The sequence below is a fragment of the Misgurnus anguillicaudatus genome, chromosome 7, assembly GCF_027580225.2.
Source record: "Misgurnus anguillicaudatus chromosome 7, ASM2758022v2, whole genome shotgun sequence".
Classification (NCBI taxonomy): domain Eukaryota; kingdom Metazoa; phylum Chordata; class Actinopteri; order Cypriniformes; family Cobitidae; genus Misgurnus; species Misgurnus anguillicaudatus.
Window position 1 is genome coordinate 16,385,413 of NC_073343.2, and position 25,423 is coordinate 16,410,835.

At 37.8% G+C, this 25,423-nt stretch overlaps 1 protein-coding gene across 1 annotated transcript in view; it reads right to left on the reverse strand.

Moving 5' to 3' along the window:
• The window catches only part of LOC141349226 (molybdenum cofactor biosynthesis protein 1-like), a 178,251-nt gene that overhangs the window by 91,514 nt on the left and 61,314 nt on the right, over window positions 1-25,423 (reverse strand). The window lies entirely within an intron of this gene.

A 25,423-nucleotide genomic window follows, 5' to 3' on the forward strand; every position in this document is an offset into this window, starting at 1 on the left:
AAACCATTTTCAGTGCAATTAAAATCTCCCCCCAATAATAAAAACCTATCTGAATCACAATCACTTAAAGTTTTGCACAGAGTGTTTAAAGCAACACTATGTAGTTTCCATGTAAAAATGACTTACAGCTCCCCCATGTGGTTGAAAAGCGCAACAGTGCCTGGTATCAGACACTCTTCTGCAGGCAGTGGGAGGGGCGGGGCGGTGTGCTCTACCCTCCACCGCCACTTTCAGAGTGTGCTTGTAGCAGCTAGGAGGCTGCTCAGGTTGCAGCAACAGTACAATTTGTCCAGTTAAAAGTTGTTCTATCACTGAAAATTTTTTTAGAGACATTATTTAAAGGTCAAAAAACTACATAGTGTTGCTTTAAGAATATCATTCTTATAATTGCAGCATTTGGAGCATAAACACAAATTAATATAAAAGAAACACTGTTTTCATAAGAGACATCAACTTTTAAAAGTCTACCTTTAATAATTTCATCAACTTTAAAAGATGTAGGTATAAAACTTTTCGAAAACAAAATAGCAACTCCACCGCTCAACGAGGTGGAATGGCTTAAAACTGGTAACCCCTCCAATTCCATCTCCCAATCTGAAGCATTTGATAAATCACTATGGGTTTCTTGCATAAATAAAATATCAATCTTCTTCTGTGTCATTATCTCAAACAACTGTGCTCTTTTCCTACTGTCCCTTGCTCCATTAATATTCAAAGAAGCAAAATGTATGACCCCCATAAATAGGAAAAGAAAAAACTCCCACCATAACAGGGAGAGTAAACACGAAGTAGAAAAATAACCCTTAACAATTTTGACTATTTTCGCTGAATTCTGATTGAGCATTTAGTCTGGTAAGTATCTTTTTTAAACGATAACCTTCTTGGTCGGTAAAGCAGTTCTCACTCCTAAAAGTTTTTGCCTTCTCAATGAATTGCATTATATCTGGAAAGAATTCTTCAATTTTAACTCTCCTTACATTTTTTGTCACTTTTAAAAACTCTTTGATGTCAGCAACACTATATACTCGAGTGGAGAATCCACCCTGTGGTAAGCTACCTGAAATACTACATTCAGAGGCTTCACTGTCACTTTCTGTGTCTGTATGGGTCACCTCCCGAACATCCCGTCTTTTAATCGGTTTGCAAGTTTTGCGTTTCTCTAATTTTCTTTTCTGGGGAGTTTTAAATGAAAGATCCTCCAATTCAAGCACAGATTCTTCAATATCCTCATTCATCGCGCTCTGATCGCCAGATTCAACCATACTATTGACCTCTTCCGATTCAATCGTTCGAGCTGCTGTTGTCATACCGCTCTCTAAGAGAGTTTCATTCTCTTTATCTTCAGCAACCGCTAATTTTACACTTTCAACTGGTTTTACTGTTGTCGTCTCATTTGCGTTTTTGTCCACATCTATTAATGCAGCGGGCGCACAAACGACACTTGTTCCCGGCCTTTCCGCATCTACAGCGGGAGTTACGTTCTGCAAATCTCTCACAATTGTACTCAAAGCAACTATATCTTGAACTGTCTCGGCGCTTTTATTTGTTTCATCCACTTTCCTGGGACAATTGCGTACTTGATGTCTATTTTCTCCACAACCAAAACACTTCATTGTGTTTGTTGTGGCGAAAATAACATAATTGAAATTCTCATGATGAAAATTTAGAGTTAAATCCAATTCTTCAACATTATCTTTTAGAATCATATAGACATAATGTCTAAACGACACCACATGTTTCAGAAGAGAAGACTTTACCCCAATTGGAATCATCTTTATTGTTGACACCAATCTACCATATCTGGAAAGCATCTCCGCTAAAACCTCATTCTTAATAAAGGGTGGCACGTTAGCTAACGTTACCCTTTTCGAAGGTGTAGAAAGAGGAAGCACCTATGCAAAAGTGCCGCAAATATCAACACCAGTCTCCACCAGTTGATTCCCCAAATCAATCGTCTTAACGAAAACAACAACAGCACCATTCATCCGCGATGCAGACAGGATATTTCCATAACCAATTAACGTCCCTATAGCTAAGCTACATTCTTCAACACTGAAAACTGAGTCAATTTTTACCGCATGCCGTCTCGTTAAAAACCCGAGATTTTGCACACCTGAAGACGCCATGCTCCCAGTATGCAAAAAACTGGGAGCAGAGAGCCCAGCGAATTGACCACTTTACCAACAACCACAAAGACAACACACCACCAAACAACACAAAAAACAAACACACATAAAAAAGAAATAGAAAATAAGCACTCGTACCTCACACTCTCCAAACGCTTCACGCAAACGCTCCCCGCACTCACTCCGCACATGCGCACAGACAGAGAGAGAGAGAGAGAGAGAGAGAGAGAGAGAGAGAGAGAGAGACTTTTGACTTTTAAGAGCTCTTTTAATTTAAACAATTTTTTACCTTACAAAATCATGTACAAAAAAATTTAAAAATAAATAACATTTCACCAGTCAAACAAAAAATTATCATATTCATCAATTGTCCCTAATGCATCTCTCACACCCCACCTCATCATGAAAAAGGTTACATTATCCACTTGTTTGTAATATGCATATTCAATTTTTACCCTGTATTCTACTAATGATTTAAAAAGAGACAACAACTCAACATCTTGACCTGAGTTTTTACATTGATGCGTTTTTAAAAAGGCTAATTTTGCTTGACCTACTAAAAAGTTGGCCAGCACACACTGTTCACGCCATGCCTGTTTATACTTACACCCAAATATAAAAAGGGTATTTGTAAAAGAGAACCCCAATTTTGAAAATATTTGTTGTAAAAGTACAAAAAGTGTAACCAACCTATAACATTCACAAAAAAGATGAAATATTGTTTCAGGAGCTTTACAAAAAGAACACTCAGCTAAAACCATTTCATTAAATTTAGAAACAAACATATGTGTATCCACTCAACTATGAAGTACTCTCCACTGTAAATCACCACATTTCTTAGGAATAGGATGCTTATACAAAACTCGCCATGAGGGATTGACATCTTTAGGGGCAGAAAAATAAGACCTCCATTTAGTATCTATCCTTTCCTTCAACTGGCAAGCGTGCTCAGATTTAACACAAATATGATAAACAGTTTTCTTCTCTATAGCTTGGAAGTCCAAAACCTCAAAACCCTTTAGTAGAAAACCCTCAGTGTTCTCTTCCAATCCTACATTCTTCGGGACAACTTCTAATGCAGGAAATGTCTTCAGAATTAGACCATCAGTTAAGACAGAATCTATAAATAACATAAAATCTGAGGGGAAACCAGCTTTGAAACGCTTAACAATCCCTTCAACTGTTCTCACTGACCTGATCCCAACCTGATCAGCAAGTGACTGTGCCGTGCGCCACTGACCTCTTGTTATATCAAGCAGGTCTATAACTCTGTTATCAAAATGTTTGTAAATGCAGGAATAACTAGAGTCTGATAATGGGGGCTGTACTTTAAATAGTGGGTTGAAAAACAAGGGTTCTTTACACCCATAATGTTCATCATCCACTCTTGATAATTTTAGCAAGCTCTTAAAAATTCTACCAGTCACCTTGTCAATGACCCCTTCCCAGTTCTTTTCCATATACTGGTCGGTTCCAAGATAAATACCAAGTATTTTAATACCATCTTGGACCCATTTACACTGCTTTGGCAGCTGTGGAGGTCCTGTATCATGCCAATCACCAATTAAGAAAGATTCACATTTTTCCCAATTTATACGTGCAGAAGTAGCTTTCTGAAAAACATTTAAACAAGAAATCACATTGTCAACATCATTTGAATTCCTAATTATCAGAGTAACATCATCAGCATATGCTGTGAGTTTTACATGGGGAATTTTAGGGTATCCAGGGACCCCAACACCATATAGTCTCTCTCTCAGCAGTCTTAATAAAGGCTCAATAGAAATAGCATAGAGTAAACCTGACAGAGGACACCCTTGTCTTATTCCTCTTGTCACTAAAAAAGGTCTTGTTAATGTGCCATTTACTCTTAACATGCTATAAACATCAGTATACATGAGCTTAATGAAAGACACAAAACGTTGACCAAATCCAAAAGCCTCAAGAGTTTTAAATAAATAAAGATGGTCCACTCTATCAAAGGCTTTTTCTTGATCTAAAGCCAGAAAACCTATGTCCAGGTTATGTCTTTTTGCCACTGCAATTATATCCCGAACCAAAAAAAGATTGTCAAAAATGGTTCGGTTAGGAATACAGTACGACTGGTCATTTTGAATAACAGTTTCTATGCAGTCCTTCAGTCTGTTGGTCAAAACTTTTGAGAAGATTTTGAGATCCACACACAACAAGGAAACGGGGCGCCAGTTCTTTAAATAACCAAGATCTCCTTTTTTAGGGATCAAAGTCAATACCTCTCTCCGCCAACTTAGAGGAAGAATCTTTCTTTTAATGCTTTCCCCAAAAACATTGTGCAGATCCTGAACAATTAAGTTCCAAAAAGCTTTATAGAACTCTGCTGGAAGGCTGTCCAACCCAGGTGACTTTGCAGAATTTAGCTCCTTAACAGCTTTCGAAAGTTCAGCCATTGATAAAGATCTCTCAAGATCCGTCTTATCCTTCTCTGACAATTGTGGTAAATCATTTAAAAGTACATCAACTTCTACTTCATTGCATGGCTCTGAACGATATAAATCTTCATAAAAAGCAATAGCCGAAGCATTAACTTCAGTTTGTTCTGTTAATAATCTTCCATCTGGGAGTTTCAATTGATGAAGATATTTATGCTCTCTTTGCTTTTTTTCAAGTCCAAAGAAAAAAGCAGTAGGAGAATCCATATCATTTAAGCGGGTAAACTTAGCCCTTAGAAGCGCTGTTTTGCCTTGCTCTTCAGCCAAGCTACGTAGGAGAAATTTATTCCTCTCAAAAAAATCACTTGAAAAAGAACCCGTAGTATGATTACTGCTTTGTCCAAGAATTTCTTGCTCAATAGCTTTCATTCTTCCTATTAGAGTGCTCCTGCTGTGTGCAGTATACTGCTGACAAAATTTTTTAATCTGCACCTTGCCCACATCCCACCATTGACTTATTGATGGGAAATTAACTCTCTTCTCTCTCCAAGCACTCCAAAAAAGGTGAAAAGAGTGGATAAAGCAGTGATCCTGAAGTAGCCTAATATCAAAGTGCCAGAGTGACTTATAAGATTTGGTGGACTCAACAGAAACAGTCATAGAAATATAATGATGATCTGAGAGAAAAGTAGGTGAAATAGAATTCCTAAAAAATCTTCCCCTATGACATGCTTCAGTATAGAAACGATCAAGCCTAGCTCCAGACATATTATTTGAGTTTACTTTTAGCCAAGTATACTGTCTAAGCCTAGGGAATGCTTCTCTCCACAGATCAACAAAGTTATATGTATCAACTACACCTTTAAGGGTTTTAGCTGAACAAGGATGAGGTTCATTGTGATTCCTATCCAACTCCTGATTTAAAGTACAATTGAAATCCCCCCCCCCAACATGATAATATTGTTCTGGGGACACTGTTCCAACGCATCTGACAATTTTCCAAAAAAATCTATGCGTTCCCTACCTTCATTTGGAGCATACACATTAAACATAGAAAAACTTGTTTCACTCACAGTAACATCCACCCTTAATAATCTTCCTGGTAATATATCAAAACTCTTAAAAATACCACTGACTTGCGGTGAAAACAAAAATGCAACCCCTGCACTAATATTTGTACCATGGCTCAAAAACACATTACCCTTCCAATCATTAATCCACTGTGACTGGTTTCCCAGATCTGTATGAGTTTCCTGAAGTAAGATCACATCCCCTTTTTAAAAGTTAAAAAATTAAAAAGGTCATTCCTTTTTGTTGTACTCCGACAACCATTAATATTTAAAGACCCAATATTAAGGAGCGTCATAAAAATTATTATAAAGGGGTATAAAACGACCCACCGCATTTTATTTATAACACTTTTCATGACCTCAATGTTTTTTCAACCGTGAATTTAAAATTTTTCTCACATTGCTAACAAACTTCTTAAGTCTATAGCGTTTTGGTTGGTCAAGTTCTTCCAAAGTCGTTTTGCGCAAAGCAATGGTAGCAGACTCAACAAAAAGCTCCAAATCTGGAAAATATTTCTCCAATTTAGGCTTTCTCTGATTCTTTGTGACATCAAGAAAATTACTTAACTGCTGAACTGTATAAATAGGAGCTCTTAAATGTGCAGTATTCTCAACTGAATTACCTTGAGAATCTGCATCATTTTCCTCTCCAATATCTGGACATTCACCATCAGAATCAATTTCAGACAGGTTCATCCGCCCTCTGTGACAACAACTCTGCATCGCCCTGTGACAGACAACTGCTTTGTGACTGCGAGGCTTCAAGCTCACCCTGCTCTATCGGGTTTAAATCACTATCCACCTCAACGAGCTCCTCATCAACTCACGCACTTTCATTAACTTGCACAATGGTAACAATAGTGCTGTCCATATTTACATTAACGCGATCTTGTTCCGCTACAGTAGAATAATCAATAGGAGGCACAACTTCAATAGGAGGTACAACTTCATTTTGTACAATATCATCATTACTTTCAGCAATAATATCTACGACAGCCCCCTGTTCTGTCACAATATTGCCGTCTTTCTCTTTCTGCGCCTGCATATTCAAAGGGCACGATTGTCTCATATGACCCTGTTTCCCACAAGTAAAACATTTCATTGAATCTACAGAGATAAAGATCGTATAATCCATTTATCTTTAGCTTCACTGAAACTTCCAAATCTTGGAATTCAGCATTCAAAGTCATGTATGTACAGCGTCTGAATTACATGATATGTTTTAATTCTGGCGTTTTTAAACCTAACGGGATCATTTTAATCGGTCCCATTAGTTTGCCATAACGCACCAGAATACGCTCAAGTGCATCATTAGAGATGAAAGGCGGCACATTAGACAGAATGATTTTTTTCGAGGGGTTAGACAATGGTAGAACCGGAATGAATAAATCTCTCACTGATATGCCATGTTCAACTAAATCATCTACCATATATGTTTCTTTTAGAAAAACCACGACTGCCTTGTTCATTCGTGATGCAGACAAAATGTTTAATGAACCAACTGCATTGCTAATAGCAACTAAACAATCCTCCACCGTCACTGTCTCATCAGACAAACATTTACACCCGTGTCGTGCGGTCAATGCCGCGAAGCCATCAGAATTCGAGCCCATCGCTCTCTCTTAAACCAAAAAAGAGCTCAGCCAGTATACTCTATATTCTAGAAAGGGAACAAAGGAAAAGTTTTGAAAACTCACTCAAGCACGCCGCTCAGCCGCTCACAAACTCTTCTCAAACGCTTCGCACATGCGCAGGAGAGAGAGAGAGAGAGAGAGAGAGAGAGAGAGGTTTAACAGATCTTTATTATTACATTAAATACAGGATTTACAACACTATTATCATATCATTTTCCTTCAACAATAAAACAAAATGAATATATTAAAAAGTGAAACATAAAACTCCATCCATAATAACACATAAAACCTCATTTATACCCCAAATTTCTAAAAAACTCTCAACATTATTAATCAATTTGTAATATGAAAATTCTATTTTTATCCTGCCTTTTACCATACACTTCAACATCATTTCTACATCCGTTGAACCAAGTTCTAGTTCCTTATTTTTCCTAGTTTTTCCACATTGCAAGCTTTGCTGTACCAATTAAATAATTTAATAAACACACTTTACCTCTATCAAGCACTTTGTATTTGAGTCCCCCACATAAAAACTTTATGGGAAAACTCCTCCCCAAAACCCTGAAACCAAGCATCAAGCAGCATAAAAAGGCCTCCAAGTCTCAGACATTCTAAGAACAAATGTTCTATAGTTTCTTCACCACTACAAAATCTACAATCCCCCCAATGGCTGGATTCAGGTGAGCCACATGTCTGTTTGTAGCTATCGCCCTGTGAATAAGCCTCCACTGCAGATCAGCTGTCCGCTTCTCAATAGGAGGCTTATACAGGACTCTCCACCTGTCCCTCACTAGGAAGTCTGGCTCCATTGTCTCTGTCCATTTTGTAAAACTGTGCCTGCTAAGTGAAGTCATATGAAAAACTTTCACTGTGACATAATACAAAGCTTTTTTCGACACAATGTCAAGCTCTTCCAGCTGCGGAGTTTTAAAAGACAATATAGATCCATCACATTCTTCTTCTTGTTCTCTACTAACATTGGGAGAAATCTGTAGCCCTGGAAAACCTCCTTTCGCTGTTGTATGTTTCCCCCAGCAACAAGGCTTCTGTACCTACTTGGCAAAACAGCAAATATCTCATCTCTCAGTTTCGAAGCAATTCTTATTGAGCACAAACCAGATAGTGCTTTAAAAGTGTCCACTGAACTCCAACCACCGTTATCCAATAAATGTCCCAGTTTAGTGACTCCATTCTTAACGAGAGTTCTCCGAATGCTTAATGATGATAAAAACCTGGTCTGAATCAACGGATTATGAAACAAAGGTTCCTCATTAATCCAGTCTCCAAGTTCATCCAAATTTCTCTCCACTTTCAAAACTTTAATCCAAGCTTTTAACAATGATTTGTAAAAAGACGAGAGATTGTCCAGTCTCAACCCATCAATTTTCAATAAAAACAGGTGTTTGTCTAATCCAAGACCTTCAACCTTCTGCAGGAATGCACATGCTGTCTGTGTCCATGATAAATCCTCTTGATAGAGTAATTTCTGCACTGCTTGTAATCGGAAAACAACAATTCGACTCTTTACGTCCACCAGTCCTTGACCTCCTTCGTATACTGGTAAGTACAGCACTGCTGCCCGAGTCCAGTGTTCTCCACTCCAGAAAAAGTCCACAATTGTCCTCTGTATATTACAGATCAAGTCATTTGGTGGTTCCAGAACAATAACTTTATACCACAATGTGGAAGCTGCCAGATTGTTTACCACTAGAACTCTCCCTCTATAGGACAATTGTGGTAATAGCCATTTCCATTTAGACAATCGAGCTACAACCTTCTCCAGCACTCCCTCCCAATTCTTCATTTTAAAACTTTCTTTTCCTAAAAACACCCCTAACACTTTTACACCCTCCCTCCCCCAAATCAATCCTCCTGGAAGTTTCGGAGGTCCGGTATCTCTCCACCTGCCCATTAAAAACCCCTCACTTTTCTCCCAATTAACTCTAGCTGAAGAAGCCATCTCATATTGCCTAATGCTTGTTTCCAAGGCTATAATATCATTTTGTCCTGAAATTAAAACAGTTACATCATCCGCATAAGCGGACATATACACTTTAAAAGTTTCCTTCATACCCGTAATTAAAACACCACCCAAATTTCTCCTTAACTTACACAACAATGGTTCAATTACAAGACTGTATAATTGTCCAGAAAGAGGACAACCCTGTCTAATACCTCTTGTTACTGTTACTGGGGCACTTATTCCTCCACCAACCTTAATTAGCACTGATACATCAGAATATAACAATTTAACATATGAAATAAATTGATCCCCAATTCCAAAACTTTTTAACACATTGAAAAGATAATCATGGTCCACCCTATCAAAGGCTTTTTCCTGATCTATTGACAGGACACCAACATTTAAATCATTTACACAGCCACAATCAATCACATCTCTTAAAAAAAAAATTGTCCATTATTGATCGCTTCGGTATACAATATGTTTGATCTTTATGAATCAACATGTTTAAAACATTTTTAAGCTTATTTGCAATAGATTTTGAGAGTATTTTATAATCTAAACATAATAAAGACACTGGCCTCCAATTCTTTAAATATCCTAAATCTCCTTTTTTTGGTAACAGTGAAATTACAGCCCTTCTACAACTAACAGGAAGAAGTTTATTTTTAAAACATTCTAATACAACTTCATAAAAATCCTCCCCTAATATTCCCCAAAAATGTTTATAAAACTCAGCTGTTAAACCATCAATTCCTGGAGAGCGCCCCCTAGACAACTGCTGCACCGCTTTTGTTAATTCTCCATATGTAATTATACCATCCAAATCTTTTTTATTTTTTTTTTCCAACTGTGGTAAATCTTTAAGCAAGTCTTTGCACTATCATGATCACAATCCTCAGCACTATACAACATAGAATAAAAATCCACCGCCAACTTCCTCATTTCCGTCGGATTTGTTGTTATATTTCCATTTGGGCAACGAAGATGATGCATCTGTTTATACTGAACAGTCTTTTTTTCCAAGTTAAAAAAATATGAAGTTGGAGCGTCCATGTCTTTAATTGAACAGATCCTTGATATCACAAGTGCCCCTTTCACTTGTTCTTGTAACAAAGTCCCCAGTTCTTTCCTTTTCTTATTTAAAATTTTACTATTGTCCTGTACTCTTTTGTTATTTATCAAATCCTCTTCCAAACACTCAATGTCTTTTTGCAAACTTTGAATAGTTTTTTTCACATTTACAGAATTACAAGCAGAAACATTTTGACAAAACTCTCTAATTTGCACTTTGCCCACATCCCACCATTGACTAAGGCTTTCAAAATCACTTTTTCTTTCTTTCCATTTCTCCCCAAACAGCTTAAAACTATCACAAAAAGCATATATTTTAGCATTTTTTCATTAAAATGCCAATAATACCTAGGTTTTAAAGTTTGCTTAATATTAAAATCAAAAATGATCAAATGATGATCAGAAAAACCATTCGGCAATATTGATGCACTCATTACCCTATTTTCCACCAACTTACTTAAATAAAACCTATCCAGTCTAGCCCCACTAACCAGATTTTCTACTACTTTCACCCATGTACATCGTCTTACTCCAATATTCCTTCTTTTCCACACATCTACCAAATCATATTTCCCCATTATGTTAGACAGTAATTTACTAGAGTAACTATGTGACTCTTCACCATTCCTATCAATTAGAAAATTAATAGTACAGTTCCAGTCCCCTCCTAACACTAACCAAGTATCATCATCAAAATTTTGAAGCGCTTTATCTAATTGATTAAAAACTCTTATTCTTTTTCTATCCCATTATTTGGGGCATACACATTAACCAGAACAAAAACATGTCCCCCATACTGTATTTTTAATAAAAGTACCCTTCCTTTTTCAATTTCCTCAGTATATAAAATATTGACATTCAACCCTTTTTTAAATAATATAGCTACTCCCGCACTATTATTTGTCCCATGACTTAATACCAAATTTCCATCCCACCATCTATTCCACTCAATTTCATTATCATCATTGCTATGAGTCTCTTGCAAAAATACAACATTGACCCGATTTATATTTAAAAACTCAGATATTACTGCCAATTTGCCCCTATCTCTTCCTCCATTTATATTTAAAGAGCCCACTTTTAAATTCTCCATAAAAAAGTTGAGATATAAAGTGGACAGAGACAGAAGGACAGAAAGACAACACATAAAAGTCACCCAGTGCTTTTTAGCCATTACTTATTCATTAGAGACGGCCCTTTATTTTTCCTCACCTTCGTAAGAAATTTCTTTAATCTGAATCTCTTTTGTTTGCTCAATGCATCATAACTCACTGTACGCTGCAGTACTTTAATTGAATAAACAAATTTTTCTACATCTGGGAAAAAATCTTTCACCTCTACCACTTTACCAAAGGTTGTATCCAAAAAATCATTAATCTCATCCAACGAATACATCTCCTCCATGTTTTGAGACCCAATCTCAGAGATATCCGAAAGAGTATCATCCTCCCTTAGATCTTCCTCTCTAGCCATCTCAGGACAAACCAGCATACTGTTAATCTCCATAGTAACCACTTCATTCGTCGGAACATCCTCACTTTCCTTACAATCTGATTCAAGACTTTCTCTTATTTCTGTAATCTTGTCAAAAGTCTGTTTTCCATTTCCTACGCTACTACATGATGCAACATCACTTCCATCACTTTCCTTTGTTACATTAAGAGTCGTTTGCTCTCCGTTGGATTCGTTTCTGGCCTCTGAATCAACATTAGGAATCACAGTACGAATCGCACTAGGAGTCATTTGCTCTACATGAGATTCTCTGTTCTCTGAATCAACAGCAGGATTCGATGTATTAACACCGCTACCACCCGCCTTATGTGGACATTAAGATCTTTTATGTCCAACATCTCCACATTCAAAGCATTTTAAACTACCTGTGCTAGCATAAACCATGTATGTCTTCCCTTCATATGAAACTCTGAAAGACACATCCAATTCAGCTTGTTTCAGAAACATTGCCACCTGTATCCTAAACCATATTACATGTTGTAAAGCTGTATTTTTGCACCCCAGTGAAATCGTTTTTAACGTACTAGCAAACTTTCTGTAGTATAATAGTGCACGCTCAATTTCATCATCAGGGATGAACGGGGGAACATTTAAAATTATTACCTTTCGGGTCGGGTTAACTAACGGTGAAATAGCAACAAAAAGTTCACCTAGCGAAATCCTGCTGCTTACTAGACGATTAACCAAATTCTCCTTTAAGAACACTACCACAGCTTTGTTCATTCTTGACGCCGAAGACATGTTCTCATATCCAACTTGTTCTCCAATTGATACTAAAACTTCCTCCACTGCCACACTCGATTCAACCTCACACCTGACGCCATGCTGAAGCGATAGTGACGGTGGCACCGGCGCGTCCTCGCCAGGCCGCGATGCCATCCCAACTCCGCCAGCAATCCTCCCGACGCCGCGCCAAACAAATAATTAAGCACTTCACTTCCTATATTCTTACTTATAAATGATGATCCTCAAAATAAGAAGAAATTAAACGGAATAAACAGTAGAAAAACCACTTTCATTTAGTCTCTGCTCGTGAACACTCACGCTCCCCACTCACCCCGCACATGCGCAACAGAGAGAGAGAGAGAGAGAGAGAGAGAGAGAGAGAGAGAGAGAGAGAGAGAGTAATGTAATGGGTAAACCTTTACAATTAATATTGCATTTATGAGATTTTATACTTTCTTTACATTTTTTTGGCCAAAACCACTATATCATCAAAATTTTAACAAAGACCTGGTTTTATTGACACACCCCAAAGAGAACAACGTGGTCAAGCAGAGGACAACCCAGAAGCTATATGCAAAAGGACCCATACTAGGTACTTTTGAATTTGACAAAACCTGGGACTACAGAACAGTCATGAATAAAATTCATGAGGCATTTAAAGGGAAAATTCCATGTGGCGTGAGGTAAGTTTGTTCAAATTAGCTTGTTAGCAGTAGGGGTGTGATGAGATCTTGTGATATTAAAATGTTGCAAGATATTTTGGTATATCTTCTCAAAGGAAAATACTAGAAATTAAATTTGGTTATATTTTAGAGTAGTCAGTGTGCTGCTTGTATAGCAGTATAGATTTACTGTCCTCTAAAATGACTTAACATACAGCAATTAATGTCAAAATAGGTGACAATAAAAGAGTAATGATATCATGCTTGTACTGTGGTGTTTGTATCACATTTCTCCAAACTACTGGCAACTTGTTTTTTGTAGTCTTTCAGTAAAGAAACCTCAGATTCAGAAGCTTACAGTGTGGACGATGAGGAAGATGAGTGGCCACAACAGTTCTCAAGGTCTTGCAAAAAAACATCAGAAAACGACACCTGTGTTTCAGCAAATGGTCAAACCTCAACAGCAGAGCTACCGGCAACAGAGTCCTGTACCATGGCAAGATCAATTTTATCACAGCCAGAGACAGACGGCCAGGCTCCAACTCCAGCTCAACTCCACTCAAATTCCAGCTTTCATCCATCAAGAGTCCAAACCTTGTCCAACAACCAAAAAGATGCCCCAAAAAGCACCCGATCCTCATCACAATGAAATAGCCTCATCTCAGGACGCTGGCAAAATGATTATGGTACTTACATTAATCTCATAAATGACACAGGGAACTACACTGCGACCAAAATGGTCGCATATGCGACCTTTTGAACTGCCGTTGTGACCCTAATTTTTAATGGGTCGCAAATGTGCTACCTAATGTTTTAGACAATATGCTATGATTTACTATGAGCATTTATTAAAACAGAAATGTGGATTTTAAGAATACGTTTTATAATGTGCTCTGAGCCTTCAACACATTGGCTTCATTTTGCGTGAAAGCACGTCGTGTCTCTCCCTATGAGTGTGCGTTCGCATGCTCTCTGTTTCTCAATGAATTGGGTGGGACGCGAAGCAAGCGCAGTGTCTTCCATGTTTCTGAACTTGCGCAGAGGTCTTTCTTCACTGAGGACACGGGACCCGTATGGTTCCGGGTTTATAATTTAAATGGTCTGTTGGGTCCGGCTAGGTCCTAGTTTAATTACTTTGGGTCCCAAGTCTGATTAATATTGTGTTTATAACCCGAGTCGATCGGAAAACGGCCATGAGCGCTACTGCGCTAAAGCTCGAGTGCGGTTTCTATGGCGATGGTTCTTGTTACGACCACGCGCTGCATTTTTTTTTCTCACATTTTTTTAATAATCTTATTATTAATAAACCATATATTTTCTAAAACCATATACATATTAAGTTTGCACAGAGATTGTAGCAAAAAAGCAGTGCTAATGTCAAGCCAATGCACTGAACGAGTACAGCAATGTAAAGTCTGTCACCGGGACAGCAAGTAGACTTTTAAATCTGAAATAATGAGTGGATTAAGCTTTTTAAATCGGCAAGAGAGAAATAGAAAGATAGAGCAGAAGCAGTCAAAGTGCTAATAGAAATTATTACCATTATAACATCAGTCATAACATCAGTCACATTTATAATCTATAGACCTGCACTGTCTATTAATATACTATACATAGTATTGTAATATATTGAGTTTGATAAAAGGGGTCTAATTGCTTCATATATCAGTAAGTGTTTTCGTGTTGCTTTGACAAACAGTGTCAGCTTTGTTAATGGCAAAGAAAGTTTGGGGTGGTTAGATTAATGAAATATAATGTGAAATTAATATTAATTTTCAATAAATCAAAGTATTGTGTCACACATTATTAGTTCTTCGTCACATGTATAGTAGACCATTATTTGTCAGTAGGTAATGATTGCCCTTTTCACCGGCTACCACCACAAGTAAATTTCAGATCTGTGGGAAACACTGCAACGTTTAAGAAAACAAGGCGGCATGTGGTTTAAAAGATGGCAAGTAAAATAAAAAGCATATCTGTATGCAACACAGTTTCATTATTGTTCATTATTATCCAGAGCGCCTTAATATAACTTGAAAAAAATATGTGCGACCAAATCATATTTTGTGCCAGTAACTGAAAAAGTTGGTAGCGCAAGTGCCACCAGTGGAAAAGGTTAGTGTAGTTCCCTGAAATGACACATCTGATGAAGACTTGTATACAGCTATTATGGCCAGTATTGAGGACCAGACGTAAGTGTAGTTTTTTTTTCTGAACTTTTAACATCATTGTCATCTGGAAAAGTGAAAGTATTTTCAAAGTCCTAATGAAGGTCTGCTAGTTTAAGTACCGGTAGGTGGTTTGTAAGTATATGCTTTATAATGCCTGCATATTCTGCAAAATGGGATTAATTTGACTTTATATAAAAAAAGTATGATATGCTCATAACAATTGCATTGATTTCATTATTTTAGTATTACTCGTGAATAAAATAGCTCATGAATAAAATAAGTGCTTGTTATATGTCATGCAACTAAAAATGGTCCAACAGATAACTTTGGACATTTGGACTTTGGTATTTTTACCCCTAGTATAGCCTGTGTTTTAGGAACATTTGTTTACAGTAGTCTTATATGATATAGCTAACTGATTAGAAAAATGATTGGAGTCCAAACAATATTTTCTGAAGCTTTTTTCTGCATTTGTCATTTTTTTAAAAGAACTTAGCGAAAAGATCACACAAACAGGCACGTCCAAATTCAACATCAATCGTGCTGCAGTGCTTGATGGAGCTATTCGAGGGTTTCGGCGAATGTCATACACAGGGGTGATAGTAGAAAAAAATCCTGAGCCTGAACTTTTTTCCCTGGGAGGTAAGCGGGCCCCTAAGCCAAGACATATGCCCTGATCAACACAATTGTCAAGCGGGATCCAGGGGTGTGCTCCCCTGGGAGAATATTTTGATAAATAGTCAGACATGTTTATATATTTATATTCACAAAAGTCACCAGAATCTATAATTTAAGCCTTAAATGATAGATTCTGGTGACTTTTGTGAATATAAATATATAAACATGTCTGAGACGAACAAACCCAATGCAAGCCAATAGCACCTTTTTGTAGAGCAGAGCTCCTGGGCCTGGTAGGCCTGTTCATAAAGGGATAGTTCACCCAAAAATGAAAATTCTGTTATCATCAACTCAATCTCATGTTGTTACAAACCACCATAAATTGCTTTATTCTGATGAACACAAACGAAGATATTTTGAGTAATGTTTGTAACCAAACTGTTCATGTACCCCATTGACTTCCACCATGGTAGGAAAAAAGAATACTAAGGAAGTGATTGGGGTCAATGAACGGCTTGGCCACAAACATCCCCCAAAACATCCTCGTGCTCATCAGAACAAAGCAATCCATGTGGGCCTGCAACAAAATGAGATTAAGTAAATGATGACAGAATTTTCATTTTTGGGTGAACTATCCCTTTAATCCATCCCTGCTTTTAACTAGTCACTTACCTGCATACTTATTGCTTGTATAGCATACCAAGAAAGGTCAGTGGGTGGGAATTATAATACTCCAAAGTAAACTAGGATTTGATTAGTAGCTTAACCATTCACTTAAGGGCACGAACAAGTAGATATTAATTTTTCTGCAAAATATGCACCTTTAATTTTAATTTTTTTACAGTGCAGTTACAGTGCAACAAACTGTATGTAATACAACACTCAATTTGTTTATTCAAAACAATTTGCTATAAGAGAACAAAAATTAGCAATAATTTAAAGTGCTTCAAGAACTGAAAAACAGTGAGAAATAAATAAAAATAAGCAAATACAGTTTACTACAGAAAACATTAGTGCTGAGGCATTTGCAAAATTAACCTTTTTGCTGACAAGGTGCTGTGTTTTCACACTGCCTGCATCCTCATCATAAAATCGGACCAGTACATTTAAAATCTTATCCATGCTTTTGTCCGTTGCCTCATCAATGTTAAGTGAAAACATGGTATTCTTCAGCTTGTCGGACAAATTTCTTTTAAATTCTGGCGCGATGCCGTGTGTAATGAGATAACCCGCATGCTGCCTCGAGACAGACAGATGCGTCAGAGCGAGTTTATCCTCCGCTAATTTCTTACACAAAGTGACGAGTGGATGAGCGATTGTAAACGACAGATCAAACTCGGCAATGAAGGAGCACAAGCGAATTTTTAAATCAGCCACGCGATCGGTCATTGAGGGTCGGATATCTGCTGTGACGTGTGTTTAATTGCTCTGACAGCTGCTTGATGACTAGGGTCTAACTCGTGCCGTGGCAGCACTTTTTTCCCGCTAGTGCCAAATAATATTTTCCTTGCGCACAAAGTGCAGAAACATGCTCCTGGTTGCCGGAGTTTTTGACACCAGCTTCCAAAGGGCTTTTCGTCTCTACCCACCTCCTCTATCCAAGACCAGCGCCATTTATTCTTTATACCCTTATCGACAAGTTTGGTGTCTTCTCCTGGCTTCATAAAGTTGCACTCCATGACTTTGGTTACGTTTCGCGTTGCCAGTGTGGGAAACACATTCGTAGTGTATGGGAAAACAAAACAAATTTGCACGTGGACTGGAGTGACTGCTGAATCAATCTGATTGGCCAAAACCCAAGACCAGCCCCTACCCTATTACCGATTGGCTGAAGTAGGCCTACTGGTGTGGTTTAAAGTGAAAGCACCTCTCAGATCACGCAAACTCGAACTTTTTTTTTGCAGACACGTCTTTACGCCGGAAATCCGGCGTGGCGCCGGAGCGCTATCAGGCATGCATACAACCCAAACCACACAATGTCAATTTAATTCTCTGATGACAAGGGAACAACTGCAGAGGCTGTTGATCTTGGTGGCCCCCGACATGAATTTTTAAGGCTGCTAATGGAAGCACTTTCTCACTCTGAGACATTTGAGGGACACTTGAACTTGGCTCTTGATTCTTTTGGTATGTATAATTGTATTAAGTTAAAAGAACAATAATATTAAAGTGGCCAGATTCATTTTATATTTGAGGAGCTCTTTTCCAAAACGCAATAAACGCTGTGTGCGCGTGTGAGGTTAACACAAACAGTGTGTAGACGAGAGAGAGAGAGAGAGAGAGAGAGAGAGAGAGACTTTGACTTTTAAAAACCTTTTAATCCACAACACTAGATCAAGGTAAAATGTTTCATATAGCTATTAGCCGTGTACACACACGTACAAATATAAACAAAAAAAAACACACATTCATTTAACCACAGAAAAAAAATAATAATTAATAATAATTATAAAAAAAATACCAATTAAAAATCAATTCTCCAAAATCACCTACTACAACCAGTGCTTCTTTAACACCCCACCTCCAATTAAAGAAAAGCACATTGTCAATATGCTTGTAATAAGTATACTCAATAACAATCCGTGATTCCACTAAGGACTTAAATAGGGATACCAAACCTATATCTTTTCCTGCATTATTCTCCTGATGAGTTTTCAGAATTGCTAATTTTGCTTGACCAATTACAAAATTAGCGAGAACAGACTGCTCTTGTGTAGATCTACTGTAGTGGCATCCCAATATAAATAAGCTATTAGTATACAGAAACCCCAACCTTGTAATTATTTCTCTTAATAATACAAAAAGAGGTACAAGTCTGGAGCAATCACAAAACATATGAAAAACAGTGTCTGAAGCACCACAAAAGGGATAGTTTGATGTAACATTCTCATTCACCTTCGCAATGAACCGATTAGAAGCAATAATACAATGAATCAACCTCCACTGGAGGTATCCACATCTCTTGGGGATGGGAGATTTATACAAAAGTCTCCAAGATGGAGAAAGTTCATCAGATAAAATGAGATCTCCATTTAGTATCAATTTTTCCTTTCAGTTGATTCAAAAATAAGGTTTTAACACATATATGATACAATTTCTTTTTCTCAATACATTCAAACACCAATTCACCATAACCCTTTAGTAAGGACACACAATCAATATTTTCATCAATTCCATACATTTTGGGAAACACTTTTAACTGCGGAAAAGTCTGCAAGACAACACCATTTTTTAAAACATGATTTACAAAATTGTCAATCGATCGAGGAAGGGATGCTTTAAATACCCTAACAAAACCTTCTATAATTCTTAAAGAGATAGAGAGAGAGAGAGAGAGAGAGATAGAGAGAGAGAGAGAGAGAGAGAGAGAGAGAGAGAGAGAGAATTTGAATTTTAACATCGCTTTATTACATACAAAACCATATCACAAACCTAAAATACAATAAGCACCAATGTGACTTATAAAAAATTCACACTGAAAAAGTAAAAACCAAATTACCCTCAATTAGGCAACATAACGCCTCATCACAACACCAAGGGGCGGTTTCCCGGACAGGGATTAGACTAGTCCTAGACTTAAACACTTTTTTGCTTTAAGAGCAGGCCAGCAGCCATATCACCCTGTAGCCCAAGACAGCTTGCCCACTGAAGCTAAGTATGGAGTCTGGTCAGTACTTGGATGGGAGACCTGGAAATCCAGGTTGGTAGAGGTGTTAGTGAGACCAGCAGGGGGTGCTCATCCTGTGGTCTGTCTGGGTCCTAACACCCCAGTATAGTGACAGGGACACTATACTGTCAAAAAGCACCGTCTTTCGGATGAGACGTTAAACCGAGGTCCTGACTCTCTGTGGTCGTTAAAAATCCCAGGATGTTATTCGAAAAGAGTAGGGGTGTGCCCCGGCATCCTGGCCAAACTTGCCCATTGGCCTACTAATCATCCCCCATAGATACTAATCATTGGCTATATCACTCTGTCTCCTCTCCACTAATAAGCTGGTGTGTGGTGGGCGTTCTGGCGCAATATGGCTGCCGTCGCATCATCCAGGTGGATGCTGCACATTGGTGGTGGTTGAGGAGATTCCCCCATTCATATGTAAAGCGCTTTGAGTACTGAGAAAAGCGCTATATAAATGTAACTAATTAATTATTAATTAAGAGCTCTCCAAACTGAAAACAACTTTCACTTACAGATCTTAAAATACATCAGGGCCCTTTGTTTTACTTCAAGATGCACACAGGTAATGTTTTTAGTAAGGCATGTTGTTTAAAACTAGTTATATTTCCTAATTAAACTAAGGCCTAGTCCTGGATTAAGCTAATCCTGGTCCGGGAAACCGCCCCCAAATGTTTTCAAAAGTGACAAAATCGTCCACCAGCTTATAATAATTAAAATCAATCAAAATCCTTGATTGCACCATGTTCGAAAATATAACATTAATATCTTGACTCAAATTTTGCTCAATTTTCTTCTTCCTACTCATGTAGACCGCCATTTTATCCTGGCCCAAGACAAAGTTTAGCATCTGGCATAGATATTTTCTTTTCGCCACATACTTAAAACCTAGAATAAAAACTTCCTGAGAGAGCACTTCCTTGCACCTGCCAAAAATATTCCCCACCAGATTAAACAAAGGTTGTAATCTGGAACAAAGCAAAAACACATGAAAGAGGGTCTCTCTCTCTCTCGGCACAAAAGGGACAAGCAACATTAACATCAAGATTCAGAATTGAAATAAAAGTATTCACAGCAATAGCACAGTGTATCACCCTCCACTGTAAATCACCTATCTTTTTGGCCAACGGTGGTTTGTACAATGCCCTCCACTCAGGTTTCATATCTGCATCCAAATTAAAAAAGCGCGCCAAGGAGTATCAACTTTCATATTTAAAGCCTTTTTGTTAAAAACAATCACACAATGCTTATAAAGTGTTTTTCCAGCACAAGAAAAAAAATCCACATTCTCAAATTCAACAGAATCCAAAAAAACACCAGAAAAACCTACCAAGTCCAATGAGATAAACAAATCAGGAAAGGAGTCCATAAGGTTGTCTTTCACAAATCCAGCACAAAGTTCTTTCAGCAAAGTCCTTTCTGATGACATGAGTGCTGACTGCCACTTTGACAGAAGCTGTGCAACTAAGCGGGTTGATCTAATCTTCAAACATTGGGCTACCGCCTCTTCATTCTTAAAATCAGGTCTGGATATATCCAATAAGTGGCCCAAGGTGATGATTTTATTTTCAATGAGTGCCTTATTGAGTCCCGGGAAATAAGCATTTTCAGATAAATCCAAACGTGATCCATGAATTAACGGTTCTTGTAGGAGCCAATGGAGAGATTTCAATTTATCTGTTTGTTTAAAGTCAAAAAGACTCCAAACTTTAAGAGTGTTCCTGTAAAATACTGGCAAGGTAGAAAAGTTCAACTTCAAAGGGTCCATTAGAAAAATAGTTCTATCCAATCCCAAGCTTTCTGTCTTACGTAAAACCACATAAGCAGCAGCACACCATTTTAAGCTACTTGAACCCATTAGCAACCTTTGAACAAACTGCAACCGGAAAGTTGCTAATCTGCTTTGTAGATGTATTAAGCCATGTCCACCATTCTCTTTGGGTAAAAATAAAATGCTCTGTGGGACCCAGTGCATCTTATCCCAAAAAAATCAACCAATAAAGCTTGAATCTTTGTTATCAAATAAATAGGAGGGTCAACACACATCAATTTATGCCATAATGAGGACGCAACCAAGTTGTTAATGATTAAGATGCGCCCCCTGAATGACATTGCTGGCAATAAATACTTCCATTTATTGAGACGCCAGTCTGACCGGGAGAGCGCACTGGAACTGCCGCCAGGGAGCAAGCGGCAACCGGCGCCACCAGCGCGCCTGACTAGCCGCCTTGTGGGTTGATGAGTCTGAAGAACTGGGCTGGTAGGACTCGGCAGATGGAGGCAGTGGCGTATCGTCTTCCTCAACTCTTGCTTTTTTAAATAACACATTAAAGAAACTTTAGCCATTGTGGCAATCTTAATATTAGCTAAAAAAGCAGTTAGCAAAGTTAGCTGGCTGGCTGCCAGAGCCCGTCGCTCCCCACAGAGTCTACCTGCCAGAAACCCTAGCAACCAATTACGTTCCGGAGGCTTCCTACAACTTGCTTTAACAACTCCATTTTATTTTATACACACACCGGTCAACAATAAATCCGGATTATATTAATATATTTTCTTAAATACATTTGAATAATAAAAATAAACAAAAAATGTATTTTGATTAAACTTGCCTGGGCGGGCCAGGGAGTTATGTGGGCGGGCCATTACTGGCTACGCCCCTGTGACATGGGTCTAAAAAACATTTCATAAAATACAGAGTTTTAGAGGTATCATCTTCAGATTTAAAACAGAACATGGTCAGACCTGTGGCTTTATCTGCAGAGCATTTCTAGATTGCTCCAAGGCCAGTTTCATTTAGATTTTCATAACAATATTTCATACATGTTTGATGGAGTTAATAAAAAAGTATAATTTAAGCTCTCTATAACAACCTTTTTCATTATGACAGTAACTAATTTTCACCTCTTAATAAACTTCCAAGTGTCTGCTTTCAAATGAGACTAAACTTATGCTTTTAGTGCAAAGACTTCATAAACTGTATCTATTTTAGTTTGGCTATGACAGTTTTTGTGGGGGGGTTCAGAAAATGGAAAGAGGGTTAACAGGTTTTAAGCATCTTGGAGATATCAAACAGATCTCTAATCAAATAAACAATCAAAAATCGATCTACCGGGAATGCAATAAGTCTGATCAGTATGGACTACACACTCCATTACCCCTGCCAACCTATTGGCCAATGCTTTGGAGAGCAGTTTATAGTCGGTACAAAGTAACGAAACAGGTCGCCAACACCTAATATCTATTAGGTCGCCTTTCTTCGGGAGGAGGGTTAGCACTGCTCTACGGCATCTCAAAGGTAGTTGGCCTTCCGCCAAACTCTCACTCAGTACATCCAGCAAATCTTTGCACAGTACTGACCAGAAAGACTTGTAAAAGTCAACTGGTAATCCGTCGAGTCCTGGAGCCTTCCCAGACTCCATGCCTTGTAAGGCTTTATACACTTCCTCCATTCTCAAATCACCTGAGATTTCGGTGTTGCCTTCTTGCGACAGCTGAGGCAAATCATCAAAAAAAGTACTATCATCTTTAAAATTATCCCCAATCTCATCTTGATATAAATTTTCATTAAAAAAAGCCGCTCTCCTTCGAATGTCTGCAGGGTCTGTTAAAAAAGTGCCAAATTCAGAGCTTAAGGCATGAATTGCCCCACTCTGCCCATTTTTCTTTTCTAAATTAAAAAAGAATTTTGATGGAGCATCCATCTGGTTTACCCTCTGGAACCGTGACCTGACCAGAGCCCCTTGCGTCTTAGTTCCCAGCAAATCAGCTAACTGGGTCTTTTTGTTTGCCAATACGTCTACAAAATTGCGATCACCAGTTTGTTCAACCAATTTTTGCAAATTTAAAATTTCAGTCTCCAAGATGTTCATATTAAAATTAGTCTCTCTAGTGACGTTTTGCGTATACTGTACACAAAATTGTTTTATTTGGGCTTTGCCATAATCCCACCACTGCCAACGACTTAAATGAGGCTTTTGTGTTCCTAAAATCTGACCAAAACAATGTAAATGTGTCCTTAAAATATTAAAACTGCCAATATGCACTCCTTGGCTTTATAGAATTAACAAACACAAAACACTGTACCATGCTATGATCAGAGAAACCCAATGGAGTGATCATACATCTCCTTACAATATTACATTGGTGCTTAAAACAATAAAAATGATCCAGTCTAGCAAGAGAAATCATGTTATCACGCACATGAGTCCACGTATACTGTCTCTGTGTCCCATTAAATTGCCTCCAAATATCACATAACTCATGCGTCTTAATGAGTTGGATTAAACGATTTCGAGAAGGCATATGAGGCTCAACGTGGTTCCTGTCCAGATTTGACATTGTACAATTAAAATCTCCACCCAGAAAAAAGTAATCATCACCACAAACATTCTGTAATGTGGAACATAATGAGTTTAAAAATAAAACTCTTTCCACTCCTGACGTTGGAATATATACACAAATAAAAACAAAGGAAAAATTATCAAAAGTGGCTCTTACTCTTAAAAGTCTTCCCTTTACTATTTCATCCACCTGATAAGAGGATGGAGTAAAATTTTATAGCGAAAAGAATGACAACTCCTCCGCTGAATGAAGTATTATGACTCAGGACAGAGACCCCATTCCACTCTCTTGCCCAATCAACAGCATTACTTAAATCACTATGCGTCTCTTGCATCAAACAGACATCAATTTTTCTTTGTTTAATCAACTCAAACATTTCTGCTCTTTTTTCATTTCTCTGGCTCCGTTAACATTCATCGTTGCAATATTAACTTCACACATATTCAGAAAAAGAAAAAGAAATAAAAAGAACACCATTCTACGTGAATATATCACATCGAAGGCTAAAAAACTAAACTTTGTCTTCTCCATCATTAGTATTGTCAGCAGTGAGCTTCCTCATTTCTATTTTCTTCAATCTGTACACCTCTTTGTAAATAAACCCTCTGACATAAACAGTGTAGTTTTATTTACAAACTGCTCATTGTCAGAAAAGAACTGATTTACATGTACCCCTCTCTTATTTTTGGCGGCTCTAAGAAAGAGTTTAATGTCATCTACATCATAGTTCACAGCAAAATCACCAGTGTTAAATTTTCAGGGATGGAGTTAAATACCTGTCAGTCATATCCTGTCAGGGATTTTACCGCCATTTTCTTTCAAAGGAGGACTGAAGAGAGCAGGTAAGTCTCATAGTATTCACATGGTTTAGCTAAATTAAACTGTTATTTCTCTGTCTGACTCTACGCAGCCATATGCCAAAAAAACTAAATAAGAGATTTTTCCCATTTTATTTCCACTTTGTTCATTATTTGGTTCAGTTTAATCAGAGCTACCTTGTGTTACGTTGTTCCCTTGTTAGTTTAGTATATAGTTAAACTGCTAGCTAAAAGTCTTAACCAAGAAGGATAACATTAACAGGAGATATGAACGAAAGAATTGAACCATGATAAAACGTGACATGCACTACAAATTGAAGGTGTGAAATTAAGTTAAATGAAAGCTCGTTTATTCACCATATGATGCTCGTTATGAGGTAATCATATAGACTAGATACCGTGAGTTAACGAGGTCGTTTACATGCACGTAAGTGCACGGATATTGGTTAATTATTCAAATTACTGAAAAACACGGAGAAAACCGCAACCGCATCGTCGTGTGTTTTTCTAAGATGTATGCAAACAGGGAAAATATCGCCACTAACAATTGATTATACCTCAGAATATATCATCATTTGTATGCACAGATTGCTGGATTGGATGCATTGTGTGTTGTAAGCTTTT